Genomic DNA, 12,771 nt, shown 5'->3' on the forward strand with positions numbered 1-12,771 from the left:
GCACTGTTACTGTTTGTGCTGTAAGAGAAGCTTGCACTGTTACTGTCTGTGCTTTACCTGTGGTGTAAGAGAAGCTTGCACTGTAACTGTCTGTGCTGTAAGAGGAGCTTGCACTGTTACTGTCTGTGCTGTACCTGTGCTGTAAGAGAAGCTTGCCCTGTTACTGTCTGTGCTTTACCTGTGCTGTGAGAGAAGCTTGTACTGTTACTGTCTGTGCTGTACCTGTGCTTAAGAGGAGCTTGCACTGTAACTGTCTGTGCTGTAAGAGAAGCTTGCACTGTTACTGTCTGTGCTTTACCTGTGCTGTAAGAGAAGCTTGCACTGTTACTGTCTGTGCTGTAAAAGAAGCTTGCACTGTTACTGTCTGTGCTGTAAGAGAAGCTTGCACTGTTACTGCCTGTGCTGTAAGAGAAGCTTGCACTGTTACTGTCTGTGCTGTAAGAGAAGCTTGCACTGTTACTGTCTGTGCTGTAAGAGGAGCTTGCACTGTTACTGTCTGTGCTGTAAGAGAAGCTTGCACTGTTACTCCTACTCATCTCCTACGCAGATGACACTCAACTGATCCTTTCTTTCACCAATGACCCCAGCACCGCCAAAACCAACCTTCACGAAGGAATGAAAGAAGTTGCCGAATGGATGAAACACAGCCGTCTGAAACTGAACTCAGATAAAACAGAAGTCCTCATCTTAGGTACATCCCCCTCTGCATGGGACGACTCTTGGTGGCCGGAAGCCCTCAGAAAAGCACCCATCCCGACAGACCACGCACGGAACCTAGGCGTTATCCTGGATTCTTCACTCTCAATGAACAGACAAGTCAGCGCCGTATCCTCATCCTGCTTCAACATTCTTCGCATGCTCAAAAAAACATTTCGCTGGATCCCCACCGAAACAAGGAAAACAGTCACCCATGCTCTGGTCACGAGCCGACTGGACTACGGAAACACCCTCTACGCAGGTACTACCGCAAAAATCCAGAAGAAACTCCAACGAATCCAAAACGCCTCAGCCAGGATCATATTAGACATCCCGCGTAACGAACACATCTCTGGCCACCTGAAAGACCTCCACTGGCTACCCGTCAATAAGAGGATCACTTTCCGACTGCTAACCCACGCACACAAATCACTCTACGACATCGGACCAGAATGCCTCAACTCACGTCTGTCCTTCTACACCCCCCCCCGCCAACTACGTTCTTCCAACAAAGCCCTCGCCACTGTACCCCGCATCAACAAGACCACCATGGGAGGAAGATCCTTCTCATACCTGGCAGCTAAAACATGGAACTCACTCCCCACTTACCTTCGCCTTACCCAGAACCACCTAGCATTCAGAAAGCAACTTAAAACGTGGATATTTGACAAGTAATCCTCCTCCCCTCCCTAAGCGCCTTGAGACCCTCTGGGTATGTAGTGCGCTATATAAATTATTTGACTTGACTTGACTTGACTTACTGCCTATGCTGCAAGAGAAGCTCTCACTGTTGCCGCCTGTGCTGTACCTGTGCTGTAAGAGAAGATTGCAGTTACTGTCTGTGCTGTAAGAGAAGCTTGCACTGTTACTGTCTGTGCTGTAAGAGAAGCTTGCACTGTTATCGTCTGTGCTGTACCTGTGCTGTGAGAGAAGCTTGTACTGTTACTGTCTGTGCTGTAAGAGAAGCTTGCACTGTTACTGTCTGTACTGTAACAGAAGCTTGCACTGTTACTGTCTGTGCTGTACCTGTGCTGTGAGAGAAGCTTGTACTGTTACTGCCTGTGCTGTAAGAGAAGCTTGCACTGTTACTGTCTGTGCTGTACCTGTGCTGTGAGAGAAGCTTGTACTGTTACTGTCTGTGCTGTTACAGAAGCTTGCACTGTTACTGTCTGTGCTGTACCTGTGCTGTGAGAGAAGCTTGTAGTGTTACTGTCTGTGCTGTACCTCTGCTTAAGAGGAGCTTGCACTGTTACTGTCCGTGCTGTGAGAGAAGCTTGCACTGGTACTGCCTGTGCTGTAAGAGAAGCTTGCACTTTTACTGTCTGTGCTGTAAGACACGCTTGGACTGTTACCGTCTGTGCTTTACCTGTGCTGTAAGAGAAGCTTGCACTGTTATCGTCTGTGCTGCACCTGTGCTTAAGAGAAGCTTGCACCATACACAACAGCTTCAGCATACACAACATACACAACAGCTTCAGCACTCAACCAACGCACGCCACGACCGAACCACCGCCCCCCACCACCACCCTCCGCGCCTGGACCCCGATCAGCACCGAAGACACCATCCGCACGATGAACTCCATCCACTCCGGATCTCCGACCGACCCCTGCCCTCACCACGTCTTCAACAAGGCCGACGCGGTCATCGCACCCCACCTGCGGGACATCATCAACACCTCCTTCGACATCGCCACCTTCCCGGAGAGCTGGAAGCACGCCGAACTCAGCGCTCTACTCAAGAAACCATCAGCAGACCCTACCGACCTCAAGAACTACCGCCCCATCTCGCTGCTCCCGTTTCCGGCAAAAGTCATCGAGAAGACCGTCAACAAGCAACTGGCCGCCTTCCTCGAGACGAACGGATCCCTCGACATCTCGCAGTCTGGCTTCCGGGCCAACCACAGCACCGAGACCGCCCTGATCGCAGCTACCGATGACATCCGAGCCCTGCTCGACAACGGAGAAACAGCGGCCCTCATCCTCCTGGACCTCTCCGCGGCCTTCGACACTGTCTGCCACCGTACCCTAGTACAGCGCCTCAGCAACGTCGGAATCCAGGAAAAGGCACTGGAGTGGATCACCTCCTTCCTCGCCGGAAGGACACAGAGAGTCCGCCTTCCCCCGTTCAGATCGGAGGCCACCGAAGTCATCTGCGGCGTTCCTCAAGGCTCCTCGCTCAGCCCAACACTCTTCAACGTCTACATGAGCCCCCTCGCAGCCATCGCACGCCAGCACAACCTCAACATAATCTCCTACGCCGACGACACCCAGCTGATCCTCTCCCTCACCAACGAACCCGCCACCGCCAGAGCCAACCTGCACGAAGGGATGACAGACGTAGCCAAATGGATGTCGAACAGCCGCCTGAAACTGAACTCGGACAAGACAGAAGTCCTCATCCTGGGATCCTCACCCTCCGCCTGGGACGACTCCTGGTGGCCCCCCGCCCTGGGCAGCGCACCCAAACCAACTGACCATGCACGCAACCTGGGCTTCATCCTGGACTCCTCCCTCTCCATGACCAGACAAGTCAACGCCGTCTCCTCGTCGTGCTTCAACATCCTTCGCATGCTATGTAAGATCTTCCGGTGGATCCCCACCGAGACCAGGAAGACTGTCACCCAGGCACTTGTCACTAGCCGTCTGGACTACGGCAACTCCCTCTACGCCGGAACCACCGCCAAACTCCAGAAGAGACTCCAGCAGATCCAGAACACCTCAGCACGACTCATCCTGGACATCCCCTGCCGCAGCCACATCTCCGGACACCTGAGAGACCTGCACTGGCTCCCGGTCAACAAGAGAATCACCTTCCGGCTCCTCACCCACGCACACAAAGCCCTACACAATCAAGGCCCAGGATACCTCAACAGCCGCCTCAACTTCTACGCTCCCAAACGCCAGCTTCGATCGACCAGCCACGCCCTCGCCGCCGTCCCCCGCATCCGAAGAGCCACCACAGGAGGAAGGACCCAGGACCACCTCGCCTTCAGGAAGCAGCTCAAGACCTGGCTGTTCGAGCAGTAGCGGACCCCCTCCCCCCAGCGCCTTGAGACCCTCCGGGTGAGTCGTGCGCTATACAAATGCTCTGATTGATTGATTGATTGATTGCACCGTTACTGTCTATGCTGTAAGAGAAGCTTGTACTGTTACTGTCTGTGCTGTAAGAGAAGCTTGTACTGTTACTGTCTGTGCTGTAGCTGTGCTGTGAGAGAAGCTTGCACTGTTACTGTCTGTGTTGTACCTGTGCTGTAAGAGAAGCTTGCACTGTTACTGTCTGTGTTGTACCTGTGCTGTAAGAGAAGATTGCACTGTTACTGTCTGTGCTGTACCTGTGCTGTAAGAGAGCTTGCACTGTTACTGTCTGTGTTGTACCTGTGCTGTAAGAGAAGCTTGCACTGTTACTGTCTGTGCTGTACATGTGCTGTACATGTGCTGGTAGAGAAGCTTGCACTGTTACTGTCTGTGTTGTACCTGTGCTGTAAGAGAAGCTTGCACTGTTACTGTCTGTGTTGTACCTGTGCTGTAAGAGAAGCTTGCACTGTTACTGCCTGTGCTGTAAGAGAATCTTGTACTGTTACTGCCTGTGCTGTAAGAGAAGTTTGCACTGTTACTGCCTGTGCTGTAAGAGAAGCTTGCACTGTAACTGTCTGTGCTGGAAGAGAAGCTTGCAGTGTTGCCTCCTGTGCTGTACTTGTGCTGGGAGAGAAGCTTGCACTGTTACTGTCTGTGCTGTACCTGTGCTGTAAGAGAAGCTTGCCCTGTTACTGTCAGTGCTTTACCTGTGCTGTGAGAGAAGCTTGTACTGTTACTGTCTGTGCTGTACCTATGCTTAAGAGGATCTTGCACTGTTACTGTCTGTGCTGTACCTGTGCTGTAAGAGAAGCTTGCACTGTTACTGTATGTGCTGTAAAAGAAGCTTGCACTGTTACTGTCTGTGCTGTACCTGTGCTGTAAGAGAAGCTTGCACTGTTACTGCCTGTGCTGTAAGAGAAGCTTTCACTGTTACTGTCTGTGCTGTAAGAGAAGCTTGCACTGTTACTGTCTGTGCTGTAAGAGAAGCTTGCACTGTTACTGTCTGTGCTGTAAAAGGAGCTTGCACTGTTACTGTCTGTGCTGTAAGAGAAGCTTGCACTGTTACTGCCTATGCTGCAAGAGAAGCTCTCACTGTTGCCGCCTGTGCTGTACCTGTGCTGTAAGAGAAGCTTGCACTGTTACTGTCTGTGCTGTACCTGTGCTGTGAGAGAAGCTTGCACTGTTACCGTCTGTGCTGTACCTGTGCTTAAGAGAAGCTTGCACTGTTACTGTCTATGCTGTAAGAGAAGCTTGTACTGTTACTGTCTGTGCTGTAAGAGAAGCTTGCACTGTTACGGTCTGTGCTGTAAGAGAAGCTTGTACTGTTACTGTCTGTGCTTTAGCTGTGCTGTGAAAGAAGCTTGTACGGTTACTGTCTGTGCTGTAAGAGAAGCTTGCACAGCTGCCGCCTCTGCTGTACCTGTGCTGTAAGAGAAGCTTGCACTGTTACTGTCTGTGCTGTAAAAGAAGCTTGCACTGTTACTGTCTGCGCTGTAAGACAAGCTTGCACTGTTACCGTCTGTGCTTTACCTGTGCTGTAAGAGAAGCTTGCACTGTTACTGGCTGTAAGACAAGCTTGCACTGTTACCGTCTGTGCTTTACCTGTGCTGTAAGAGAAGCTTTCACTGTTACTGTCTGTGCTGTACCTGTGCTTAAGAGAAGCTTGTACGGTTACTGTCTGTGCTGTAAGAGAAGCTTGCACAGCTGCCGCCTGTGCTGTACCTGTGCTGTAAGAGAAGCTTGCACTGTTACTGTCTGTGCTGTAAAAGAAGCTTGCACTGTTACTGTCTGTGCTGTAAGACAAGCTTGCACTGTTACCGTCTGTGCTTTACCTGTGCTGTAAGAGAAGCTTCCACTGTTACTGGCTGTAAGACAAGCTTGCACTGTTACCGTCTGTGCTTTACCTGTGCTGTAAGAGAAGCTTGCACTGTTACTGTCTGTGCTGTACCTGTGCTTAAGAGAAGCTTGCACTGTTACTGTCTATGCTGTAAGAGAAGCTTGTACTGTTACTGTCTGTGCTGTAAGAGAAGTTTGCACTGTTACTGTCTGTGCTGTAAGAGAAGCTTGTACTGTTACTGTCTGTGCTGTAGCTGTGCTGTGAGAGAAGCTTGCACTGCTACTGTCTGTGCTGTAAGAGAAGCTTGCACTGTTACTGTCTGTGCTGTACCTGTGCTGTGAGAGAAGCTTGCACTTTAACTGTCTGTGCTGTAAGAGAAGCTTGCACTGTTACTGTCTGTGCTGTAAGAGAAGCTTGCACTGTTGCCTCCTGTGCTGTACCTGTGCTGTAAGAGAAGCTTGCACTGTTACTGTCTGTGCTGTAAGAGAAGCTTGCACTGTTGCTGCCTGTGCTGTACCTGTGCTGCGAGAGAAGCTTGCACTGTAACTGTCTGTGCTGTAAGAGAAGCTTGCACTGTTACTGTCTGTGCTGTAAGAGAAGCTTCTACTGTTACTGTATGTGCTTTACCTGTGCTGTAAGAGAAGCTTGCACTGTTACTGTCTGTGCTGTAAGAGAAGTTTGCACTGTTACTGTCTGTGCTGTAAGAGAAGCTTCTACTGTTACCGTCTGTGCTTTACCTGTGCTGTAAGAGAAGCTTGCACTGTTACTGGCTGTAAGACAAGCTTGCACTGTTACCGTCTGTGCTTTACCTGTGCTGTAAGAGAAGCTTGCACTGTTACTGTCTGTGCTGTACCTGTGCTTAAGAGAAGCTTGCACTGTTACTGTCTATGCTGTAAGAGAAGCTTGTACTGTTACTGTCTGTGCTGTAAGAGAAGTTTGCACTGTTACTGTCTGTGCTGTAAGAGAAGCTTGTACTGTTACTGTCTGTGCTGTAGCTGTGCTGTGAGAGAAGCTTGCACTGCTACTGTCTGTGCTGTAAGAGAAGCTTGCACTGTTACTGTCTGTGCTGTACCTGTGCTGTGAGAGAAGCTTGCACTGTAACTGTCTGTGCTGTAAGAGAAGCTTGCACTGTTACTGTCTGTGCTGTAAGAGAAGCTTGCACTGTTGCCTCCTGTGCTGTACCTGTGCTGTAAGAGAAGCTTGCACTGTTACTGTCTGTGCTGTAAGAGAAGCTTGCACTGTTGCCTCCTGTGCTGTACCTGTGCTGTAAGAGAAGCTTGCAGTGTTACTGTCTGTGCTGTAAGAGAAGCTTGCACTGTTGCTGCCTGTGCTGTACCTGTGCTGCGAGAGAAGCTTGCACTGTAACTGTCTGTGCTGTAAGAGAAGCTTGCACTGTTACTGTCTGTGCTGTAAGAGAAGCTTCTACTGTTACTGTATGTGCTTTACCTGTGCTGTAAGAGAAGCTTGCACTGTTACTGTCTGTGCTGTAAGAGAAGTTTGCACTGTTACTGTCTGTGCTGTAAGAGAAGCTTCTACTGTTACCGTCTGTGCTTTACCTGTGCTGTAAGAGAAGCTTGCACTGTTACTGGCTGTAAGACAAGCTTGCACTGTTACCGTCTGTGCTTTACCTGTGCTGTAAGAGAAGCTTGCACTGTTACTGTCTGTGCTGTACCTGTGCTTAAGAGAAGCTTGCACTGTTACTGTCTATGCTGTAAGAGAAGCTTGTACTGTTACTGTCTGTGCTGTAAGAGAAGTTTGCACTGTTACTGTCTGTGCTGTAAGAGAAGCTTGTACTGTTACTGTCTGTGCTGTAGCTGTGCGAGAAGCTTGCACTGCTACTGTCTGTGCTGTAAGAGAAGCTTGCACTGTTACTGTCTGTGCTGTACCTGTGCTGTGAGAGAAGCTTGCACTGTAACTGTCTGTGCTGTAAGAGAAGCTTGCACTGTTACTGTCTGTGCTGTAAGAGAAGCTTGCACTGTTGCCTCCTGTGCTGTACCTGTGCTGTAAGAGAAGCTTGCACTGTTACTGTCTGTGCTGTAAGAGAAGCTTGCACTGTTGCCGCCTGTGCTGTACCTGTGCTGCGAGAGAAGCTTGCACTGTAACTGTCTGTGCTGTAAGAGAAGCTTGCACTGTTACTGTCTGTGCTGTAAGAGAAGCTTCTACTGTTACTGTCTGTGCTTTACCTGTGCTGTAAGAGAAGCTTGCACTGTTACTGTCTGTGCTGTAAGAGAAGCTTGCACTGTTACTGTCTGTGCTGTAAGAGAAGCTTCTACTGTTACCGTCTGTGCTTTACCGGTGCTGTCAGAGAAGCTTGCACTGTTACTGTCTGTGCTGTAAGAGAAGCTTGCACTGTTACTGTCTGTGCTGTAAGAGAAGCTTGTACTGTTACTGTCTGTGCTGTAAGAGAAGCTTGCACTGTTGCCACCTGTGCTGTACCTGTGCTATAAGAGAAGCGTGGTATTCACTTACAACATTCAATATGTTTGTTATGCGATTTTATTATCCTTAAGTCTGATGAGCAGCTCTGGAATATGGAAGGTGTTGGGTGCCCAGCTAGGAGGTTCTTGAAAGAGCCGTTGGTGCTGGAGGGCCTGTGGTTAGGACGTTTATGCTTTTGCTCTTAAGAGTAAAGAAGGATATTGTCTTCATCATTGCCTCCTGGTGCTTCATTACACTGGCGACGACCGGAAGTGGATGGTTCCCATGAAGACATCAACAAAGACAACCCTACTCTCGCAAGACATTAACACCTGGCACCTGGTGGAATCCATTTTTTTTCATCAAGAGAAACGTCCTAACACAGATAAGTTTGACAAAAATTAAGGACCCGTGCTTGGCTTAATACCGTGCTTTTGCCGTCTCTTTCTAGTTTAGCACAAGGACATTTTCATACGCGTTTTCATTTCCGAACCGAACGCTAAGTGAGACTCTCTTAACCCGTTAACCGCGGCGTAAAATCTGCCGTGGTGCGGGTGTTTCTTTGCGTGGGCGTGGCCGCGCCGACAACGGACATGCGCAGAACTATGGAGGTAGTGCTCACGACGGTCGTTGGCCGACGCACGCAGCAAACGGGTTAATATCCCTTTCTACTCTCTTCACTTGAAGACTTATACAGCTGACGTCGTACTTTGCTGCCGCTTATGTTCTTCAACATATTAAATGTACTTTATACTTAAGCGCGTTTACAACGACACGCTCACCTCCTGCTGTATTTATTTAAATGTGATCTTGCGCTCCATATTTGTGTTCGGCTGCTCCAGTCTTTTCACGTCACAGTCAGACGTGTACCAGCGTCTTCATCACGTCTTCAGGCTGCACGTCACTCTGACTCGTCTCCTAGCAACGCGTCACAATCAGCCTTGTAGCAGCGTCTCCAGCACCACAATAGAAGGGGGTTCCCAATAGGGATTTAGGATAAGGGCAGGTAACGGGAAAAACAGTGTATAGAAAATCAAAGAACCCTGCCCACCTTATATTACTGTGGTCCTTAAAGAGGATCCTTCAATTCAAGGATTGGGTGTTCATGGACAATATCAGAGCCAAACGCATGATTACTCCATTGGATTTATTTTATTTATATTTTATTTGAGCAAAAATAGATTTTTTGGGGAATTATATATATTTATAAAAAAGTTTGTGTTCTTTTTAAATTCAGGCTACTTCAATATAGACATGACACACACCTAACATACGTTAAAACAGCAAAAATACATTTTCAGTATCTATAAAAGTCCCATATACCCAGTGTACATCATTCTCACTAAGCATTCAAGATATCAGCACTATCTAACATACACATTCATTCAAAACATCCATACACAAATGCATCAATGGTCCATCAATTCCTGAAGGCGCAGTCACGGTGGATAATGTTTGCGTCGCTGCAAGGAAAAAGCGGGACAGACCAAGGATGAACACAGTCATCTACAGATTGATGTTATACTACCGTAAACTAGGAATACACCAACGCGCGTTTCAGTGTAGGGCCAGTTTATGGCCACACCTTCATCAGGGCAAGGAGGTACCACGGAGTAAGGGACAAAAACACTGCAAATACAAAGTTTAAATGCATTGAGATTACAAGAGTAGTAACAAAATTCATTAATCATTTCCATTTCTACATCGTTTCTTCTTTGTATAAATAAATAACAATGCGTATATTATGCTCTAATAGCTCCAATCATTCCATATATTATAATAAACTTTGCAGAAAATCTGGGAAGTTCCAAGGAACAATTAACAAAGGCACGGAGGGAACCAGAGTTCATATATACTCAAACCACATATTCTACTACATATGCAATCTCCATCCATCAAGGGTTCAATCGTTACCGTGAAGTGTATAAGGCCAGGACTTCATAGGGGAGGTCATTAGAACATTAAGGGTTGACAGGCTAGGTCTGGGGGTATCTCCTTCCCTATAGCTGTTACTCATGGCAGGTGGTAGTCCGGTAGAGGGCCTACACAGGTGAGTCTCCCAGAAATTCATAGGATTTAGGCATACAGGGTCTGGCCCCTACCACAGAGTTCGAACAACTTTCTTCCCACATTTTTTGAAAGACTTCATATTGGGTAAAGACCAGATAATACATTGTGTCACTCACCCAAGTTATGTGTTACTTATCACCACCCAATTCTTTTATCCTCTGTGTATACTTTACAGATAGATTAAGTTAGTGAAAAGGGTATAAAAGAACATGACTGGACTTAAGAAAAAACTCTCTCTCTTTCGATTTCTTCCTGAGATGCTGTCGGAATGCTAATTTCCTGAGGCGTAAGAACTTAAGCACTTTATGTTTCCCCTTTTGAATAAGTACGAGTCTTTAGTTGAGGCTCATAGCTAGAGAGTAGGGAAAATGGACTTTGGGAACTATCCTGTTCTTTGCTAATATTCATGTCCTATAATGATGTGTTTTTCTTTCAGAATTTAACAATTAAATGAATATAAATGTTTAAGCAAAATTATTTTCTTTCTTAAGTATATTTCTGAATAAAAAAATAAATAAAGCAAAGTGAATAAATGTCAGAGATGCTAAATCATCTTAAAGTAAAAATTAGATAAATGGAAAATTAAGCAGGTCTCAACCTAATTTCTACTAGTAGATCCATCGACAAACAATGGTGGTGTGTCTGATTAAATTGTATATTGATGAAACCATGGTAAATTCAAGTTAAACTGCAGCTGTAAATAGTATAAATATTTAGTTTTAATCTAGACACTCCGCTATGATCCAGCAGCTCTCCTCCGAATCTCACCGATCCATGAAATAGGATGAGTGATACACAGTGCTATGGGCCCCACTGATGTATAAATGTGTGATTCAGTATTTCAGGGAAAGGTGATGAAATTTTAGAAATTATCTCCGGAGTAGCGCTGCATCATATGTTAAGTGTAAGAAGGAAGCTTGCATTCTTGTTGCCAATGTTGTCATTGTTCTTTATATGGGAGAAGCTTGCACGGCTGTTATATGTACACTATTGATTTCTTCACTTCCTATCGTCCGTGGCGCCGGGGTTCTTTGTGTGAAGAGGTATGCACTGCTGTTGGTTGCCTTGTACGTTAAGTGTAGGAAGGAAGCTTGCATTCTTGTTGCCTATGTTGCCATTGTTCTTTATATGAGAGAAGCTTGCACGGCTGTTATATGTACACTATTGATTTCTTCCCTTCCTATCGTCCGTGGCGCAGGGGTTCTTTGTGTGAAGAGGCTTGCACTGCTGTTGGTTGCCTTGCACGTTAAGTGTAGGAAGGAAGCTTGCATTCTTGTTGCCTATGTTGCCACTGTTCTTTATATGAGAGAAGCTTGCACGGCTGTTATATGTACACTATTGATTTCTTCCCTTCCTATCGTCCGTGGCGCAGGGGTTCTTTGTGTGAAGAGGCTTGCACTGCTGTTGGTTGCCTTGTACGTTAAGTGTAGGAAGGAAGCTTGCATTCTTGTTGCCTATGTTGTCATTGTTCTTTATATGGGAGAAGCTTGCACAGCTGTTATATGTACACTATTGATTTCTTCCCTTTCTATCGTCCGTGGCGCAGGGGTTCTTTGTGTGAAGAGGTAAGCACTGCTGTTGGTTGCCTTGCACGTTAAATGTAGGAAGGAAGCTTGCATTCTTGTTGCCTATGTTGCCATTGTTCTTTATATGAGAGAAGCTTGCACGGCTGTTATAAGTACATTATTGATTTCTTCCCTTCCTATCGTCCGTGGCACAGCGGTTCTTTGTGTGAAGAGGTGTGCACTGCTGTTGGTTGCCTTGTACGTTAAGTGTAGGCAGGAAGCTTGGATTCTTGTTGCCTATGTTGTCATTGTTTTTATATGGAAGAAGCTTGCACGGCTGTTATATGTACATTATTGATTTCTTCGCTTCCTATCGTCCGTGGCGCCGGGGTTCTTTGTGTGAAGAGGTATGCACTGCTGTTGGTTGCCTTGTACGTTAAGTGTAGGAAGGAAGCTTGCATTCTTGTTGCCTATGTTACCATTGTTCTTTATATGGGAGAAGCTTGCACGGCTGTTGCCCACAGAGTACATGTTCCATGTTACAGTGCATGCACTGATGAGATTGCGACGCGTCATGTTCCTGTTATGTTGCACTATACGTGTTAAACCTGCGCTTCTTTTTGCCTGTCTTGTTTTCTTGCAGCTAGTTTGCAATGTGTTTGCTGAACCAGGGCAGCAAGTGAGTTCTGATGCCAATTAGCAGAGCCCTGTACTCGCCTTCCCACCTCTGCTTGTAAAGAGCTGTGGATTGTCACAGAGGCTCAGGGGACACGGCGGGGGCCCTCGCGCCCACCCCTATGGCTGGCAGGAGCTGCACCCTTCCCCTGCACACTGACAGCCCCACTAATACTCTGGTATTAAAAGCGAGTAATCCCCCTGCTGCCTGGCCCAGGGCATGAAAGCAGATACTGTGCCAGGCCTGTTCCCTGGCAGCCGCAGGGCACGTCCCGGAAGGCAGCTGAGGAGGTGGGAAGAGAGTGGATAAAGGTGCATTAAGATGTGGGCCAATAAAATAAAATCAGCAGATTTCACAGCCTGTGACCAGGGGGCTTTGGAACAGGATACCAGGGAATGCCCTTTCCATCTCATGCCACCCACTCTCGCCGGTTATATTTAGGGTATGGACTAAAGGCGGGTCTAGCTGGCTCGACACCCTCCTGGAGGACAAAC

The sequence above is a fragment of the Lissotriton helveticus genome, chromosome 8 (genome assembly GCF_964261635.1).
Source record: "Lissotriton helveticus chromosome 8, aLisHel1.1, whole genome shotgun sequence".
Lineage (NCBI taxonomy): Eukaryota > Metazoa > Chordata > Amphibia > Caudata > Salamandridae > Lissotriton > Lissotriton helveticus.